We start from the raw sequence: 10126 nt of genomic DNA, 5'->3' as shown, positions 1-10126 counted from the left end.
AGGACCTCAACTTGCCACCATACGCATGTGAGAAAAGTGTCCAGTTTTCTGACTCGGAAACTGTTGGGATCTGCCTGCCTTGGTGCATGGGTGGTCTCCCATTGAAACAAACTGAGGCAATTGGATGTACGGATGGTGGGAACAATGAGGCAACCTCCAAAAGCCAATCCACTGCCCTTGTGTTGGAACTCTGTGTGATGAGTATAAAAAAATCTTTCCTTGTTGCCATTGGATCTGCTGAGGAGTACATGTGGACTGAGGGACCCACAAGCTAATGGCCTCTGGCCATCAGCTTCTGCCGCCTGTGTGGTTAGTGAGGAGGTAATGGAATGTGTCATCAACAGTGCTATCAAGGAGCATCTGCTCAGCAATAACCGGCTCACTGATACACAGTCAGGTTTTGCCAGGACCAGTCAGCTCCTGACATCATTACAGCCTTGATTCTACATGGAGAAAAAGGCTGAATTGTAGAGGTGACATGAGTGGCAGCCCTTGATGTTAATGCTGCATTTAACCAAGTGTGGCTCTTGGAGCTCGGTCAAAATTGGAATCCATAGGAATCAGGGGGCAAATTCTCCAGTGATCAGTCATACTTGACACAAAGGAAGCTGGTTGTAGTTGTTGGAGGTCAATCATTTCAGCTCCAGGACATTTCTGCAGGAGTTCCTCAGGGTGGTGTCCTTGGCCCAATCATCTTTAGCTGTTTAATTATTGACATTCCCTCCATCATAAGGTCAAAAGTGGTGATTTTCACTGATTGCACAATGTTCACACCAATCGTGCCTCCTCAGACATTGAAGCAATCCATGTTCAAATGAAAAAAGATCTTAACAATATCCAGGTTTGGGCTAACAAGTGGGAAGTAACATTCACACCACACAAATACGAGGCAATGATCATCTCCAATAAAAGACAATCTAACCATTGCTCCTTAACATTTAATGGTGTTATTAGTATTGAAACCCGCACTATCAACAATATGAAGAATCTTAGATGGAGCCTTCTAGACTCATGACCTCTTCCATCTAGAATTACAAGGGCAGCAGTAGCATGGGAACACCACCACTTGCAAATTCTCCTCCAAGCCACTCACCATCCTGACTTAGAACATAGAACGTTACAGCGCAGTACAGGCCCTTTGGCCCTCGATGTTGCACCGACCTGTGAAACCAAACTGAAGCCTATCTAACCTACACTATTCCATTATCATCCATATGTTTATACAATGACCATTTGAATGCCCTTAAAGTTGGCAAAGTGTAAAATATCTCCAGTCTTAAACATCACCCAGTGAAGCGTGACAATTCCATCCTTAGCTATACACCTGGCCTCTCCAAGTGAGATTGAGAGTTCAGTGCTAACCAATGTTGGACTGTGGGCAGTGTTTGTTTGCCACATACCTGACTAGTGTCAACCGGCTTTCGAATTAACCAAAAGCCCCTGTGAGTCATCAGATTTCTGCCACTGCAAAACTTGGAAATGAAAGATCAGCCGAGACCCTACTATAAACTAAACACATATCAATCCCTTGGTGCAAACTGCAGTACTCTAACAGCGGTGGCTGTCCCATCGAATTGTTGCTTCTCATTTCTTCCGTTTCATGGTAGCCCTCTGAAGGGAGTCTTTCTGAGCTGGATGTCTCTGCAAAACTATCACAGCTTCATCAACCTTTGAGCGAAGGGAATCTTGGATATATATCGTTGTTCTTCTGTGTTGCTGGGTCAAAGTCCTGGAATTCTCTCCCTAATGGCATTGTGAGTCTAACTACAGCACATAGATGGAAGCAGTTCAAGAAGGCAGCTCACCGTCATATTAAGAGCAACTAGAGACAGGCAACAAATGATTTAAATGGTGGAGTGGACTTGATGGGCCGAATGGTCTTACTTCCACTCCTATGTCTTATGGTCAAATGCTAGCCAGCCAGTGGTGCCCATGTTCTACAAATGGTTTTTTAAAAAGTCTGTGATTTGCCCAGAAAGACATGCAGCATGGAAATAGACCTTTCAGTCCAACCAGTCCATGCCAATCAAGCTTCCAAACTGAAATAGTCCCATTTACCTGCCCCGGCTCATATCCCTCCAAACCTTTTCTATTCATGTACTTACCTAAGTGTCTTTTAAATGCTGTAATTGCACCCACATCTATCACTTCCTCAGGAAGGTCATTCCACATGCGAACCACTCTCACATATCTATTTTAAATGTCTCTCCTCTCACCTTAGAAATGTAACCCCTAGTCTTGAAATCCCCATTGTAAGCAAAAGACAGTTACCATTAACTTGACTGGATGGGTTTTCTCAGCAGTGCAAGTAACATATTAGTCACCACCACATGCGCTCACTTCCACACTTGACCAACAAGTGGGAAATTTCACCTTCAGAAATTCTGAAGAAGGGTCTAGGCCCGAAACGTCAGCCTTCCTGCTCCTCTGATGCTGCTTGGCCTGCTGTGTTCAACCAGTTCTACACCTTGTTATCTCAGATTCTCCAGCATCTGCAGTTCCTCCTATCTCATAGCCACAAATGGAGTTGTCGTCATCTCACTTTCAGCACAAAAGACGTTGGAATTGCTGGCCATGCTTAGTGATGAATAAGTCACTTATTCAGGCAACACATTAGTTAGGTCAATAGTGTGAGACTTGTTTCACTTTGGGGCAAATTTATTTGCGCAAAGTGTTGTCATTGATTCTTACTGGCAACACTATGTTTATGCTTAGGATAGTTCTCGGCATTCTTGCAGAACACCTGCAACTGTTTCTATGTTTCTCCAAAGGTGAAAAAAAAAGCTGTTCCCAATCACTGGCAAGTAGGTCTACCGGAGGGCTCTGTAGTTTCGTTCTAGATGCTTTGTGGTTCTTAAGAAAGTTGGTAATGAGAGAAATCTTTTCCACTTGTTTTTTTTTAAATGTTCCTATTTTGTTGAAGTCCTGTAAACTCTTAACTCATGGTGCATTTTCTGATGACCTAGTAAATGATTAAGGACCATTTTTTGTGGAGGTTAAAAACAAATTGACTGGGTTTGTTCCGCATAGAAACAATTACTAACATGCATTATTAAGGAAACATCTGGACAATTTGCAAGTATTTCTAATTTAAAAATTCCTGTGCTAAACTGATGAATCAATAAAGTCCATTTGCTTTCAAGTGAGAACATACAAGCACCCATTCAAATATCTGAACATAAAAATGTAGCTGTATTGTTAAATCTTGGAAATTGTAATTGGGAATTATTTAAATTTTTTAATGCGCTATAGGTCTTCATGAGGCTCTGGCATGAAATATGTGTTGGTACTGTATCTCACAAAATGCAGCTAGTTGGAAAATAGTGAGCAGGAGGAATTAATAAATCATGTTCATTCTATTCTTCAACCAGCACAGTTTACCAGAAAATCTATCTTTAGCACATGTACTTGTGCACAATCAATATCTATCAATGTGTTGATGGTGTTTAGACAAATGGTGTAAATCATAGGTTGATATGGTAGGCACCAGTTGGTCTGTGTACATGCCCAATTTCCTCACATTCCAGGCCTTTTGAGCAAGTCCCTTCCTATTCAGGTCATAGACTTCATTTCGTATTCAGTTTAAGATTTCCCTTCTGAGATCCACGCAATCCTGCCTTACCAGGTATGAATTTAGTCTTAAACAAGTTGCTTGATTCTCTAACTGTTGTCTTTCTCGCACCATGTCAATTCAACTGCAATTTGCATGAGACTGCTATTTTTATATGCATCACCTTCCTTTATACTTTTTTTTAGTATCTTCTGTGACCTTTCTTTGCAGATATACCTCAAATTCCATTTAATTTCCTCCCTTTGCTTGTTCCATGCTGCTTTTTCATGGTAATGTTTGTATGATTCCTTGATACTTTTTTACTTCTACAATCTTAACAGTTATTACAGATGCATTGTTCGTCCAGTATTCATTTGTTACATTGAATGAGATAATGTTGGATAAAATACCAAGTCATTTGTCGTTTTAATTGAGTGTTGAAGTCTAATTATAAATCAATAGTTAACATATCCTTCTAATGAATGGTGAAAAAACTACTAAAGAGACAAATGTTGCTGTTAATATGTAGCAATTGCTGAGATAAAAAAAACCATAGCTTTCCTCCTAGGCAGTCTTTGTAAATCTATTTATAATATAGTCAGATGACATGAAAGAAGCTGATTCAAAATATTTGTATGCAGTTCAGAATGAAAGAATCTGTGATAAGATAAATAGTGTGAGCTATCCAACAGAGTTAGTGTGTAATCGTCCTCCCAGGTTCTTCCTTAAATTGACATTGTGTTTCTAGTTTCTCACTGTCCCCTTCAACAACTCTCATCAATGACGACATTTTATGCAAATAAACTTGCCCCCAGTTGAAACAAGGTGATGATGAAATCCACCCTCCATTCATTTGACCCAATTCCCAATAAAGTCCTTATTATTCAACTTCCTTTCCTGACCCTTATTGTAGATGACAGTATACTGCCCTCCTCCTTTTAAAACTGCTATTATACTATTCTCATTTAAAGAAAAAGTTCCTGGAGATTAGCAGAGTGAAGGGTGACTTGATTCAAGTTAATTAGTTCCTAAAAAGTTTTGACATGGGTGGACGTGGAAATTATGTTTCTTCTTGTTGTTTCCTCCGCTGGGTGACTCCAAATCTATGGGGCACTGTTTAAAAATCAGGGGTCACATTTTTTTTAAGAGGGTTGAATGATTTTGAAACCGCCTCAGAAGAAAGTGAAGGCAGGTTCATTGAATATTTGTAATGCAAGGGTAGGTAGATTTCTGTCAGGCAAGGGAATCAAAGGTTTGCAGGGACAGATCGGTACGTGGAATGATCTTACTGAATGATGGAGAAAACTCCAGGGGCTGAATGGCCTAATTTTGGTACTAATTCATATGTTACAAGCCATGCACGTGTGCTACTGCCAGTTGCCCATGGGAAGATGATGAAACTTCTTGCTCTGGCAGAGAATGCAAGGCTATATTAATGCTTCATCTTGAGTAAGATATAAATAATTGTAAGGACTTGAACTCTTAAGACCAGTTAATTGAAGCTCAGGTAATGTGGGGGGCTAGGATTATTAAAAAGTTGATTCATTTAAAGACATTCCAGTAGCCATTTGTTCAAAAGAACCTCAAAAGTAAACCAGGTGGGAAATGTTCATTTCAAATCAATAGACATCTAGGAAGGAGTATAATTCAATACGTCAGGCAATGTATTTCCAACACGAACTGACGATACACTCACCATCTGTCATATTGATTCCTTATGCACATTATTAGGCGAAACTATTTTCATTCTTGAGGATCTAGAAGTAGAGCATGTAGAGATAAGTTACGTAAGAGATATTGGACAGAGAACTGTAGAATTTGCATTACATGTTTCTCCGAATCAGACGTGACCGATGTTTAAGTAAAATTTAGAGAAAAGTTTGCATCATAGAAAGAGACCATTCAGCTCATTGAGTCTAAGCCAAGGTACTTCAAAGAGCAAACCAATTAGTTGCATTCCTCTGTTCATGCCTCAAATTCTCCAATTCCTTCTCTTTCAAGAAGTTATCTAACTCCCTTGTCAAAAAATACATCGAGTCTCTCTCATCAGCAGCAGCTCCAAGATGGCGCTGAAGGCGGCAGCTCCAAGATGGCGCTGAAGCATGATGACTCTTTGTGAGTTCTCTGTAGCAGATTTTGTTTTTACATATCTTACAATAGTTCTGCATTTATAAAACTCAATTCTAAGTTTTTTTTTAAAATTACAAACAATGTTCTCTTAAATCTTCTTGCAGGTCTGAAGATTTTACAATTGACTCTGCCCAATTATCATGCCTGCAAGCCTAGAGGATACAGAAACCTACTGGCATCCCACAGCACCTGCAGGCCCAATCTTCCTGACATCAAGGAAACCCAGAACTAAGGCCCAACCAGCCCAGAAATGAAACCTGACCCCACAGTGACCCGACCCCATGGAGGCCCAACCAGCTCTTGGGTCGGCATGGTGGCTCAGTGGTTATCCCTGCTGCCTCACAGCGCCAGGGACCCGGGTTTGATTGGGCAACTGTGTGTGTGGAGTTTGCACATCTCCCCGTGTCTGCGTGGGTTTCCTTCGGGTGCTCTGGCTTTCTCCCACAGTCCAAAGATGTGCAGGCTAGGTGGATTGGCCATGCTAAATTGCCCATAGTGTTCGGGGATGAGTCTGGGTGGGATACTCTAAGGGTCAGTGTGGACTTGTCAGGCAAAGAACCTGTTTCCATACCGTAGGGAATTTATGAAAAGAACTTTGAGGGGGACTGGACAACATGGAATCCCGTGAGAACTGACTCCAAGAACCGGTGCTAAGGACTCTATTGAGTGCACACAATTACCTGGGCACAGCAAACTTCCATCACCGACATCTGGAATCAACCAGAAGCAGACACCTTACCAGGAAACGTGGGAGATGTGCTGGCCTGTAGGTGAGGCTAAAACATAGAGGTTTCAAGTCCCCTTTGCCCAGCATATTCCTGGCAAATGTCCAAACTATTGAATACAAACTAGATGACCTTAAAGCTGGGCTTACTTTCCAAAGGGAACTGAGTGACTGTTGTGTGGTTTGTTTTAGAGACATGGTTTACTTCTGTTACACCTGACTGCCTCACAACCTGAAGGTTTGTTTGTATATCTCATAGACTGAAAGGCATTTTTGGGCAGGTCAAGGGGCGATGGGGTCGGCCTCCCAAACAACAACACCTGGTGCTCAGTTGTGGCAAGCTTGGTGAATTACTGCTCCCCAGACCTAGACTAACAGTGAGGTGCCATCCCTGCTACCTGCCGCGCAAGTTCACCTCTGCTATCCTGACAGCAAGTCTACAAATCACCCCAAGTTTGGCATGGTGACTCAGTGATCAGCACTGCTGCCTCACAGCACCAGGGACCCGGTTTGATTCAAGCCCCAGGTGACTGCATGGAGTTTGCACGTTCTGCCTCTGTATAAGTGTGCATTTCGGCCAGGTGTTCTGGTTTCCTCCCACAGCAAGTTAGGTGAATTGGCCATGCCAAATTACCCATAGTGTTCAGGGATGTGTAGATTAGGTGTGTTAGCCATGGGAAAAGTAGGTTATAGGAAACGGGTGGGGGGATGGATCTGGGTAGGATGCAGTTCAGAGGATTGGTGTAGACTTGGGCTGAATGGCCTGTTTTCATACTGCAGGGATTCTATGATGAACGCACTTCATGAAAATGCAAATAGAGTTGAGACAGAATACCCCGACACCTTGTTCAAGGTAGCTGGTGACTTCAGCTAGGCCAACTCAAGAGGGTGCTACCAATATACCAGCAACACATCTCCTGCATCCCCATCCCGCCACCTGAGGTCCGAACATAGCTACACGGCCAACAAAGATGCCTACTGCTCCCCATCACAACACTGTGTTCCTCCTCCCAGTTTACAAGCAGATGTCAAAATGTGAGGACCCAGTACAGAACTCGTCTGAGACAGCGGAGAGCTTCTATGGGACTCCTCGGAGTTGGGAGAACTGGTCCATGTTCAAGAACTCAGCAACCAACCAAAATGAGTCTGCCACTACCATTAGAGACTTCATTAACAAGTGTCTGGAATACCGTGTGACAAAAAAGTTAATCTCAACTGGAAAACCGTGGAAGAACCAGGAGATCTATTGCCTACTAAAGTCTGGGTGGTGGCATTAAAGTCAGAAAACCCTGACCTTTACAAAAAATTCAAATATGCCTTCTGTAAGGTCATTAGAAATGCCAAGCGGCAATACTGGACTCAACAACAGACACAAACAAACCACACGGTTGTGGGTCGTTTGTCGCGAGCACTACATGACATAATGGTCTCCAAAGCAAAACGGAACAGAATAGCAGGCAAAATACATCCCTCCCTGCTGTGTTCAATGCATTTTATGCTTGGTTTGAACAGAAGGTGAGTCACCTTCCCCGACAGCCCTCTGAAGCACTTCAGTCAACCCTGCAGATGTCAGGTTGGTGTTTTTGAAAGTGAACTCATGGAAAGAGACTGGCCCAGATGGAGCCCCTGGCTATGTACTCAGATCCTGTGCGAACCAGCTGCTGGGAGAATTTATGGACATCTTTAACCTCTCCTTACTATGATCTGAAGTCCCTACCTGCTTCAGAAAGACCACCATCATCCAGGTGCCAAAGAAAACTTAATGCAGCATTCTTCAATGACCACCGCCCAGTTGTTCTGATCTCCATAATTGTGAAGTGCTTTGAGAGGTTAGCGATGTCTCACATCAATTCTTGTCTTCCAGCCTACCTGATCTCTTGCCTACCTTGCCAAGCCTACTATCGTGACAAGTCCATGATAGACGTCGTTTCCCTGGCCCGCACTCATCTCTGGAATATCTGGATAACAAGGATACTGATACCGGGTCCTACACTGACTATATCTCCACCCTCAACACCATAAAGCCAACCAAACTATTTTCCAAACTCTGAGACCTGGGTCTCTACTGCTCCACCCTCTGCAGTTGGATCCTTGACTTCCTGACCCACAGACTGCAATCAATGAGAGTAGGCAACAACACCTCCTCCACGACAATTCTCAACACTGGCACCCCACAGGGCTATGTACTCAGCCCATTTCTATTCTCGTCATACACTCTTGACTGTGTGGCCGAATTTTATTCTAGCACCATTGACCAGTTCATTGATGAAATGACAGTCGTAGGCCGGATCTCAAAAAATTACGAGACAGAATTATGGGAAAGAAAGAGTGCTTGCTGGCATGGTGTAAAAATAATAATCTCTTCCTCAGTACAAGAAAAACTGAAGAGCTGGCTATCAACTTACGGAAGCAAAGTGGAGGGCACACCCCTATCTACATCAGTAGAGCTGAGATGGAGATGGTCGAGAGTGTCAACTTGCTGGGACTGAAGGTCAGCAACAATTTGCCCTCGTCCACCCACATTGATGCGATGATCAAAAAAGCACAACAATGCCTCTACTTCCTCAGGAGTCCAAGGAAATTCAGCATGTCCATAAAAACTCTTACCAGTTTTTATAGCTGCATCATAGGACGTATTCTATCTTCTCTCTGCCTCAGGAAGGCAGTGAACATAATCAAAGACTCCTCCCACTCTAGTTATAATCTCTCTCAACCCTTTCCGTCAGGCAGAAGGTACAAAAGCTTAACCGTATGTACCAACAGATTCAAGAACAGCTTCTTTTCTTCTGTCATTAGCCTCTCACATTTTAAATTTAACATTGAGTTTTGAGAAGATTTGTAGCTCAGGTTGACGTTTTGGATGTGAGTTTGCTTGCTGAGCTGGAAGGTTAGTTCTCAGACATTTTGGCACCATTCTAGGTAACATCATCAGTGAGCCTCCGGTGAAGCGCTGGTGTTATGTCCCGCCTTCTATTTATCTGTTTAGGTTTCCTTGGGTTGGTGATGTCATTTCCTGTTCTTTTTCTCAGGGGATGGTAGATTGGCTCCAAATTGATGTGTTTGTTGATGGAGTTCCGGTTGGAATGCCACGCTTCTAGGAATTCTCGTGCGTGTCTCTGTTTGACTTGTCCTAGGATGGATGTGTTGTCCCAATCAAAGTGGTGTCCTTCCTCATCTGTATGTAAGGATACGAGTGATAGTGGACCGGAACTCCATCAACAAACACATTGATTTGGAGCCAATCTACCATCCCCTGAGAAAAAGAACAGGAAATGACATCACCAACTCAGGAAATGACATCACCAACCCAAGGAAACCTAAGCAGATAAATAGAAAGCAGGACATAACACCAGCGCTTCGTCGGAGGCTCACTGTTGATGTTACCTAGAATGGTGACAAAACATCTGGGGACAAACCTTACAGCTCAGTGAACCAGCTTACATCTCGAACACAATAAAGACCCACTCTCTTGTGGACTGAGAGGACGAGAGTGCTGTCTTGGAGGTGAAAGGAGGACGTCGGGTTGGCTGTGCACCCTTGCGACCAGTGGATCTTAATGCTGGCTTCGGCCCAACGCTGGTTCAGGGGAGCAGCCAACCTGCAACGATGGCTGCGGCAAGTGCTCGTGCCCCAGGTCAGGGGGTCCGGAACACCATCCGTGTTTCCGTAAAGAAGGTGGATGAAGGTGCACCTGTGGACCGCACCTTCTTCGTGAAGAGGGT

The sequence above is a fragment of the Stegostoma tigrinum genome, chromosome 25 (genome assembly GCF_030684315.1).
Source record: "Stegostoma tigrinum isolate sSteTig4 chromosome 25, sSteTig4.hap1, whole genome shotgun sequence".
NCBI classification, from domain to species: domain Eukaryota; kingdom Metazoa; phylum Chordata; class Chondrichthyes; order Orectolobiformes; family Stegostomatidae; genus Stegostoma; species Stegostoma tigrinum.
Note: the sequence above shows the minus strand (reverse complement) of the source record.